Raw genomic sequence first — 9,914 nt, 5'->3', positions numbered from 1 at the left:
TGATCACGTTGAATGGCGGTGCTGGCTCGAAGGGCCGAATGGCCTCCTCCTGCACCTATTTTCTATGTTTCTATTTATGTACAGTACAGAGTTGTGGGATTATTGGCTTGGTATAAATGTAAATTGTCCCCAGTGTGCGTAGGGTGGTGTTAGTGTGCGGGGATCGCTGGTCGGCGCGGTCTCGGTGGGCCGGAAGGCCTGTTTCCGTGCTGTATCTGTAAACTAAAAACCAGAGCAAACTTACCGGTGGGCGTTTCCATTGCACGTTGGACAACAGCGCGGTCGTGCAGAACAAGGATTCCTCGCTGGCGAGGAACTGGGGATCCTCGAAGAGTTGTTTGCGTTGCTGGCATTCCTTCTTCAGGGCGGAGAACTCCTGGTTGGCGTAAGGCTTCACCGGGTCAAACATCCTTCACCTGCCGACAACAGCAACGCAGCACACCGTGAGGAGTGGTCCCTACGCATCCCACCATCCCCTCCAGTCCCTGCCCACCGACACCTCAGGTTGCCAACTTTCTCACTCCCGAATAAGGGACAAAAGGTGTAGTCACCACCCCGCGTGACCTCACCCAGCCAGCGGCCACGTGCTCCCGCTCTACCAATGGTGGCCGCCCGGGCCAGGAGGCAGGTTGCTACGTAACCTCCGTTAGGCGGTGCCCAGGCCTCCGGGCCTACACTGTCGGGCATAGAGTGGCCCCCGGGCCTACAGTGTCCGGGCCTACAGCGGCACCCGGGCCTACAGTGTTCGGGCCTACAGTGGACCCCGGGCCTACAGTGTCCGGGCCTTCAGCGGCCCCCGGGCCTACAGTGTCCGGTCCTACAGCGGCCCCCGGGCCTACAGTGTCTGGGCCTACAGTGGGCCAAGGGCGGTCCATACGGGACAAACCAATTTAGCCCAATATACGGGATGTCCCAGCTAATACGGGACAGTTGGCAACCCTACTCCTTGCTGACCTCCACTCCCCACTTTCTTCACTCCCTTCCCACCTCCATCCAAAACACCCCATACGGTCTTCGGCGCATGGAATCATCACCAACATAAAATCACTTGAGGAGTAGATCAGGTAGACGCGACGCACAGAGCCTCTTGCCCAGAGCAGGGGGGTTGAGGGTGGTACAGCGCCGGAGACCCAGGTTCGATCCCGACCACGGGCGCTGTCTGTACAGAGTTTGTACGTTCTCCCCGTGACCTGCGTGGGTTTTCTCCGGGCGAATTGATTGTTATCACAGATAGTCTTTCCGATGACTGGATAGCACGCAACAAAACAAAGCTTTTCACTGTACCTCGGTACAGGTGACAATAATAAACAAAACTAATCTCACGTTCTTAAGTCCGTGTGATAGGAGCAGAATTAAGTCTACTCCGCCATTCAATCATGGCTGATCTATCTGTATCTCCCTCAACCCCATTCTCCTGCCTTCTCCCCATAACCTCTGACACCCCGTACTAATCAAGAATCTATCTATCTCTGCATTAAAAATATCCATTGATTTGTACACGTAACATTACACTAAACGCTGGGGGCATTTTTTTAAAAACAATTTTACCAAAGCCAATGAATTAAGTAAGGTTGTGCAGGAAGGAACTGCAGATGCTGGTTTAAACCGAAGATAGTCGCAAAACGCTGGAGGAACGCAGGTCAGGCGGCATCTCCAGAGAGAAGGAAGGGATGACGTTTCGGGTCGAGACCCTCCTTCAGAAAGTTCCTTTTGTCTCCATCCCAGTTCTGAGGAAGGGTCTTCAACCCGAAACGTTGACACGACATCTCTTCCCGCAGATGCCGCCTGACCTGCTGTGTGTTTCAGGCGTTTCAATAGACAATAGGTGCAGGAGGAGGCCATTCGGCCCTTCGAGCCAGCACCGCCATTCAATGTGATCATGGCTGATCATTCTCAATCAGTACCCCGTTCCTGCCTTCTCCCTATACCCCGTGACTCCGCTATCCTTAAGAGCTCTATCTAGCTCTCTCTTGAATGCATTCAGAGAATTGGCCTCCACTGCCTTCTGAGGCAGAGAATTCCACAGATTCACAACTCTCTGAGTTGCCTGTTAATAAATCGGCTGTAACATGATCCTGCCGAAAGTATGTGCTTTTACTTCTTTCGAGGGAGACTCTGGGCCAAGAATTGAATTAGTGTTCCACTTAAAGCCTCTTGCAGGGCACGTGCTTGCATTAATGGACAGCCACTGTGGAGATGTCATGGACTAATTGGAAATATTGATCCACTTCCCCAGTAGCCGAACCCAGTAGCTGAAACCCCCGATCCTTCTGACTACCCATTAGTCTGATTTAGAATTTAGAGATATGTTAGAGATTTCAGTGGCGCACGGTGGCGCAGCGGTAGAATTGCTGCCTCACAGCGCCAAAGACCCGAGTTTGATCCTGGCTACGGCAGCTTCTCATGACGTTTGTACGTTCTCCCCGTGACCTGCACGGGTTTTCTCCAGGATCTCCGGTTTCAATAGACAATCGGTGCAGGAGGAGGCCATTCGGCTCTTCGAGCCAGCACCGCCATTCAACGTGATCATGGCTGTTCATTCACAATTAGTACCCCGTTCCTGCCCTCGCCCCATACCCCCTGACTCCGCTATCCTTAAGAGCATCTAGCTCTCTCTTGAAAGCACCCAGAGAATTGGCCTCCACTGCCTTCTGAGGCAGAGAGTTCCACAGATTTACAACTCTCTGAGTGAAAAGGTTTTTCCTCATCTCCGTTCTAAATGGCCTACCTCTTATTCTTAAACTGTGGCCCCTGGTTCTGGACTCCCCCAACATTGGGAACACGTTTCCTGCCTCCAGCGTGTCCAATCCCTTAATAATCTTATATGTTTCGATAAGATCCCCTCTCATCATTCTAAATTCCAGTGTATACAAGCCTAGTCGCTCCAGTCTTTCAACATAGGACAGTCCCGCCATTCCGGGAATTAACCTAGTAAACCTACGCTGCACGCCCTCAATAGCAAGAATATCCTTCCTCAAATTTGGAGACCAAAACTGCACACAGTACTCCAGGTGCGGTCTCACTAGGGCCCTGTACAACTGCAGAAGGGCCTCTTTGCTCCTATACTCAACCCCTCTTGTCATAAAGGCCAACATGCCACTAGCTTTCTTCACTGCCTGCTGCACCTGCATGATAACTGTAAGTGACCGATGATACTCCAAAGGCGTACATGTCTTTAAGGTTAATTGGCTTCTGTAAAAATGATAAATTGTCCCTGGTGTGTTTAGGACAGCGTTAGTGTGCGGGGATCGCTGGTCGGCGCGGACTCGTTGGGCCGATGGGCCTGATTCCACGCTGTATTTCTAAACTAAACATATCACAGCGCAGAAACAAGCCATTCATCACACAGTCTGTGTCGACCAGAGATCACTCCTACACCAACACTGTCTTACACACTTTCCCTTTTATCCTCTCTCTGTCCACTGTGGATGGTTCAATTCTTTTTTTTTAAATACTTATTTTTATTGAAGGAAAGATACAATACGAATGACATAATGCATTACATTCCCCTCCATTTTGTTTTTTATATATAACAACAAAAATAACCCCCACCCACCCTCCCAGGACACCCCTTTGTAGCTGATGTGTTCACAATGCATCATGCAGGTACAGCAGGCAGTGAAGAAAGCCAATGGAATGTTGGCCTTCATAACAAGAGGAATTGAGTATTGGAGCAAAGAGGTCCTTCTGCAGTTGTACAGGGCCCTAGTGAGACCGCACCTGGAGTACTGTGTGCAGTTTTGGTCTCCAAATCTGAGGAAGGATATTCTTGCTATTGAGGGCGTGCAGCGTAGGTTTACTAGGTTAATTCCCGGAATGGCGGGTCAGTCATATGTTGAAAGACTGGAGCGACTAGGCTTATATACACTGGAATTTAGAAGGATGAGAGGAGATCTTATCGAAACGTATAAGATTATTAAGGGGTTGGACACGTTAGAGGCAGAGAACATGTTCCCAATGTTGGGGGAGTCCAGAACCAGGGGCCACAGTTTAAGAATAAGGGGTAGGCCATTTAGAACTGAGATGAGGAAAAACTTTTTCAGTCAGAGAGTTGTGAATCTGTGGAATTCTCTGCCTCAGAAGGCAGTGGAGGCCAATTCTCTGAATGCATTCAAGAGAGGGCTGGATAGAGCTCTTAAGGATAGCGGAGTCAGGGGGTATGGGGAGAAGGCAGGAACGGGGTACTGATTGAGAATGATCAGCCATGATCACATTGAATGGCGGTGCTGGCTCGAAGGGCCGAATGGCCTCCTCCTGCACCTATTGTCTATTGTCTATATCACAAATACAAATGCACAATTTGACAGCAAAACCTCTCCATACTTCCAAGGCTCAGGCCTATACATATCTTCAACATGCCAGATGGTTCAGGATACACTCATTCATTATGCATCAGCCACCCTGTGAGGTAATCGGCAATTGTGTAAACAAAAATAAGTAATAACTAAAAGTAAAACATAATCAAAGGCAGATCCCAAACTACAATCAAGTGCCCTCAGTCAATGGGTAGTTCTTTTAGTCTCTCAAAGTATGACAGAAAAGGTTCCCATTTTGAATAAAACTTTTTCACAGACCCCCTCGGTGTAAATTTGATCTTTTCTAGTTTTAGAAAAAACATCACATTTATTGGATGGCTCAATTCTAATCATGTATTGTCTTTCTGCTGACTGGATAGCATGGTCACGGTGGCGCAGCGGTAGAGTTGCCGCCTTACAGCGAATGCAGCGCCGGAGACCCGGGTTCCATCCCGACCACGGGCGCCGTCTGTACGGAGTTCGCACGTTCTCCCCGTGACCTGCGTGGGTTTTCTCCGAGATCTTCGGTTTCCTCCCACACTCCAAAGACGTGCAGGTATCATATCATCATATCATATATATACAGCCGGAAACAGGCCTTTTCGGCCCTCCAAGTCCGTGCCGCCCAGCGATCCCCATACATTAACACTATCCTACACCCACTAGGGACAATTTTTTTTAAACATTTACCCAGCCAATTAACCTACATACCTGTACGTCTTTGGAGTGTGGGAGGAAACCGAAGATCTCGGAGAAAACCCACGCAGGTCACGGGGAGAACGTACAAACTCCTTACAGTGCAGCACCCGTAGTCAGGATCGAACCTGAGTCTCCGGCGCTGCATTCGCTGTAAAGCAGCAACTCTACCGCTGCGCTACCGTGCCGCCCCAGTAGGTTAATTGGCTAGATAAATGTAAAAATTGGCCCTAATGCGTGTAGGATAGTGATAACTTGTGGGGATCGCTGGTCGGCGCGGACCCAGTGGGCCGAAGGGCCTGTTTCCGCGCTGTATATGTAAACTAAACTAAACCTTTCCAATCCATGCACCTGTCTAAATGTCTTTTAGATACTGTTATAGTCCCTGCCTCAACTCCTTCATCTGGCAGCTCGTTCCATACACCCGCCACCCTCCGTGTGGAAAGGTTACCCCTCAGGTTCCTATTAAATCTTTCCCCCGCTCACCTTAAACCTAAGCCACCTGGTTCTCGATTCTATCATATGAGGAAAAGATTGGAAAGACTGGGCTCGTATTCACTGGAATTTAGAAGGATGAGAGGGGATGAAGGATGCAGAGAGTAGTGCGTTCGGCAGAACGCACCATGGGAACTACACTCATCCCCCTGCAAGACCTATACATCAGGAGGTGCAGATCCAGAGCAAGCAAGATCATGAGGGACCCCTGCCACCCCAGTAACGGACTGTTCCAGATGCTACGATCAGGCAAACGCCTCCGCTGTCACGCTGCGAAAACGGAGAGGATGAGACGGAGCTTCTTCCCACAGGCCATCAGGACTGTCAACTTTTATAACCCCAGAGACTAAATTTTTGTCGACACTAATAGTAACTTATTAACTTTATTTATATGCTGTAACTGTAATTCTTTTTTGTGCACAACCCGCAGGCATTGCCACTTTCATTTCACTGCACATCGTGTATGTGTATGTGACAAATAAATTTGACTTGACTTGACTTGACTTGGGGATCTTATAGAGACGTATCAAATTATTAAGGGATTTGACAAGCTAGATGCAGGAAACATGTTCCCGATGTTGGGGGGAGTCCAGAACCAGGGGTCACACAGTCCAAGAATAAAGGGGAGGCCATTCAGAACTGCAATGAGGAAAAACTTTTTCACCCAGAGGGTTGCGAATTTGTGGAATTCTCTGCCACAGAAGGCAGTGGAGGACAATTCACTGGATGAATTTAAAAGAGAGTTAGATAGAGCTCTAGGGGCTAGTGGAATCAAGGGGTATGGGGAGAAGGCAGGCACGGGTTACTGATTGTGGACGATCAGCCATAATCACAATGGTTGGCGGTGCTGGCTCGAAGGGCCAAATGGTCTCCACCTGCACCTATGTTTCTATGTTTCTATTCCCCTACTCTGGGTAAAAGACAATGTGCATTCCCCCCTCATGATTTTAGACACCGTTATAAGATCACTCCACAACCTGTTGCACTCCAAAGAATAAAGTCCTAAAGGAATAAAGGGTGTGTTACGACATAGTGATTTTCGTTTCGTTTATTGTCCCATGAACGAGGTATGGTGAAAAGGTTTTTTGTATTTGTTAATTTCTTGTATATTTTCCTTTGTATATTTTATGACCTCTAGTTTAGTTCAGAGATACAGAGTTTAGTGGAAACAGGCCCTTCGTATAGCGTGGACGGCTCGATTGTAATCATAGAGTCATAGATTGATACAGTGAAGAAACAGGCCCTTCAGCCCAACTCGCCCAACAATGTCCCAGCTACACTAGTCCCACTTGCCTGCACTTGGTCCAAAACGCTCCAAACCTGTCCCATCCATGTACCTGTCCAACTGTTGCTTAAACGATGGGATAGTCCCAGCCTCAACTACCTCCTCTGGCAGCTTGTTCCATACACCCACCACCCTCTGTGTGAAAAAGTTACCCCTCGGATTCCTATTAAATCTTTTCCCCTTCACCTTAAACGTACGTCCTCTGGTCCTCGATTCCCCTACTCTGGGTAAGAGACTCTGTGCATCTACCCGATCTATTCCCCTCATGATTTTGTACACCTCTAGAAGATTCCCCCTTAATCCTCCTACACTCCATGGAATAGAGACCCAGCCTACTCAACCTCTCCCTCTATAGATCACACCCTCTAGTCCTGGCAACATCCTCGTAAAAAGGATCTATCATTTACAGACTTTCCGCTGACAGGTTAGCATGCAACAAAAAAGCTTTTCACTGTACCTCGCTCGGTAAAGGTGAGAACTAAACTAAACTATGTTATGAGAGATGATGGGAGGGGAAAGCTGTGTGGCACCAGGAAACATTTTCAGATGATTTTACAGGGTGGTTTTAGTTTAGTTTCGTTTAGTGGCACAGCGTGGAATGGGCCTTTCGGCCTACCGAGTCCATGCCGACCAACCATCCCCACACACTAACACTATCCTACACACACACACGCACACACTCAGGATAATTAACAATTTGCCAAGCCAATTAACCGAGAAACCTGCACATTTTTGGTGTGTGGGAAGAAACCGGAGATCCCGGGGAAAAACCCACGAGGGTCACGGGGAGAACGTACAAACTCCGTACAGACAGCGCCCGTAGTCAGGATCGAACCCGGGTCTTTGGCATAAATCCAAAATCGGACAAGAGTGAGTTAAATATCGCTTTTTTTTTTTAAACCAAAAATAATTTACGATTTACAAAATCGACTATTTACAAAAATACACACAAAAATGTAAACAAATCCACCATCATTAAACAAAATAGACAAACATTCTAAATATTAGATAACTATTTCCCCATCCTTATTGAGGATACATTCCACAATTCTCTGGATGCATTCAAGAGAGAGCTCGATCGAGCTCTTAAGGATAGTGGAGTCAGGGGGTATGGGGAGAAGGCAGGAACGGGGTACTGATTGTGAATGAGCAGCCATGATCACATTGAATGGTGGTGCTGGCTCGAAGGGCTGAATGGCCTACTCCTGCACCTATTGTCTATTGACAGCTCGTAGTCCATTCCTATTACCGCCCGGGCAGGGCGTAACCCCAGGGAAAGGGGCAGACAGCCAGCAGGCTTGGGCAGAGCCCTCTTCCGCCTGGCGCCATGACTCACGGATGGCAAGCTTGGCCGATATAGCCCTCGGGGCTAACGGAATCAAGGGATATGGGGAGGAGAAAGCAGGAACGGGGCACTGATTTCGGATGATCAGCCGTGATCATACTGAATGGCGGTGCTGGCTCGAAGGGCCGAATGGCCTACTCCTGCGCCTATTGTCTAAGTTTCCATGACAGGAAGAATTATTTACAAGGCACTACATGGGTGGGGCGGGCAGCAAACACATCAGTCACTACAGGCTGCCCAACACTCCAGGAAAGCACACACAATAAACCATTTATTTGGTTCATTTTATGTATAAAGGGTTGGAATGAAAAGTGGGCAAGTTAGGTGTGTTGAACTTGTTGGGCTCGTTGGTCTAGGGGTATGGTTCTCGCTTGGGGTGCGAGAGGTCCCGGGTTCAAATCCCAGACGAGCCCTTATATTACCGATGCAGCGGTCGTGTTGCTGCCTTTACAGTGCTCGTATCTGCAGTCCCCATAATTGAAAACATCTGCCTTCCCAATATTACCTAGGGTTCATATTCACAAAATGCTGGAGCGGGTCAGGCAGCATCTCAGGAGTGAAGGAATGGGTGACGTTTCGGGACGAGACCCTTCTTCAGACTGATGTCAGGGGGGTGGGACAAAGGAAGGATATAGGTGGAGACAGGAAGATAGAGGGAGATCTTGGAAGGAGGGGAAGAGAGGGACAGAGGAACTATCTAAAGTTGGAGAAGTCGATGTTCATACCACTGGGCTGCAAGCTGCCCAGGCGAAATATGAAGTGCTGTTCCTCCAATTTCCGGTGGGCCTCACTATGGCACTGGAGGAGGCCCATGACAGAAAGGTCAGACTGGGAGTGGGAGGGGGAGTTGAAGTGCTCGGCCACCGGGGAGACCAGTTTGGCCAACGCGGACCGAGCGCAGGTGTTGAGCGAAGCGATCGCCGGGCCTGCGCTTGGTTTCGCCGATGTAAATAAATTGACATCTGGAGCAGCGGATGCGATAGATGAGCCTGGGGTTCAGTCAACACAAGGAGCAGGTTAAAATCCCAAGCATTAAAAACATTAGCTTGCAGCTGCAAATGGGTGTAATAATTCCCAGTTCTATCCTTGCAGTGGAAGAGGAAGCAGAGCTGGACACAAAACGCTGGAGTAACTCAGCGGGACAGGCAGCACCTCTGGAGAGAAGGAACGGCTGTCATTTTGGGTCGAGACCCAAGAGTCTGAAGAAGGGTCTCGACCCGAAACGTCGCCCATTCCTTCTCTCCAGAGACGCTGCCTGACCCGACCCGCTGAGTTACTCCAGCATTTTGTGTCTATCTCCGGTGTAAACCAGCATCTGCAGTTCCTTCATACACAACAGGCAGACCTAATTGGAAGTCTTCCAGGAAACATTTCCATTGTGCAACATTTAGCTGGCTTGGTTGTTGACATTTTGGAACCCATTGAAATAGTTTTGAAATAACTCTGATGAAGAATCCAGGAATGTAACATTCCTTGTAGGGACTTTAAGTTTCGGTCTATAAAATTTGAGGGTTTTAAATTCAAATGTTTAAATGAAGCTATAAAAAAAACAACGTTGCAGTTGCGATAGTGAGCAGAAAAATAACTGGATTCACTCACGGCCTCTTGGCATTTACTTCCCTACCTGCTGACAGTTTGGTTTGGTCTAGCGCGGAAACAGGCCCTTCGGCCCACCCAGTCCGTGCCCACCAGCGATCCCCGCACACTTACAATTTTACCGAAGCCAATTAACCGACAGACCTGCACGTCTTTGGAGAGTGGGAGGAAACCGGAGCGCCCGGACGAAACTCATGTAGGT

At 48.8% G+C, this 9,914-nt stretch overlaps 1 non-coding gene across 1 annotated transcript; it reads left to right on the top strand.

Annotated features, from left to right (window-relative positions):
* The first annotated feature begins 8,457 nt into the window (after window positions 1-8,457).
* Window positions 8,458-8,529, top strand: trnap-ggg (transfer RNA proline (anticodon GGG)). The gene has a single exon. It is a non-coding gene; the product is annotated as a tRNA-Pro (tRNA).
* The last annotated feature ends 1,385 nt before the right edge of the window (window positions 8,530-9,914 follow it).

Source organism: Rhinoraja longicauda, chromosome 7, assembly GCF_053455715.1.
Source record: "Rhinoraja longicauda isolate Sanriku21f chromosome 7, sRhiLon1.1, whole genome shotgun sequence".
Lineage (NCBI taxonomy): Eukaryota > Metazoa > Chordata > Chondrichthyes > Rajiformes > Arhynchobatidae > Rhinoraja > Rhinoraja longicauda.
The sequence above is the reverse complement of the archived record's forward strand: the minus strand, read 5'-3'. Positions and strand labels throughout refer to the sequence as shown.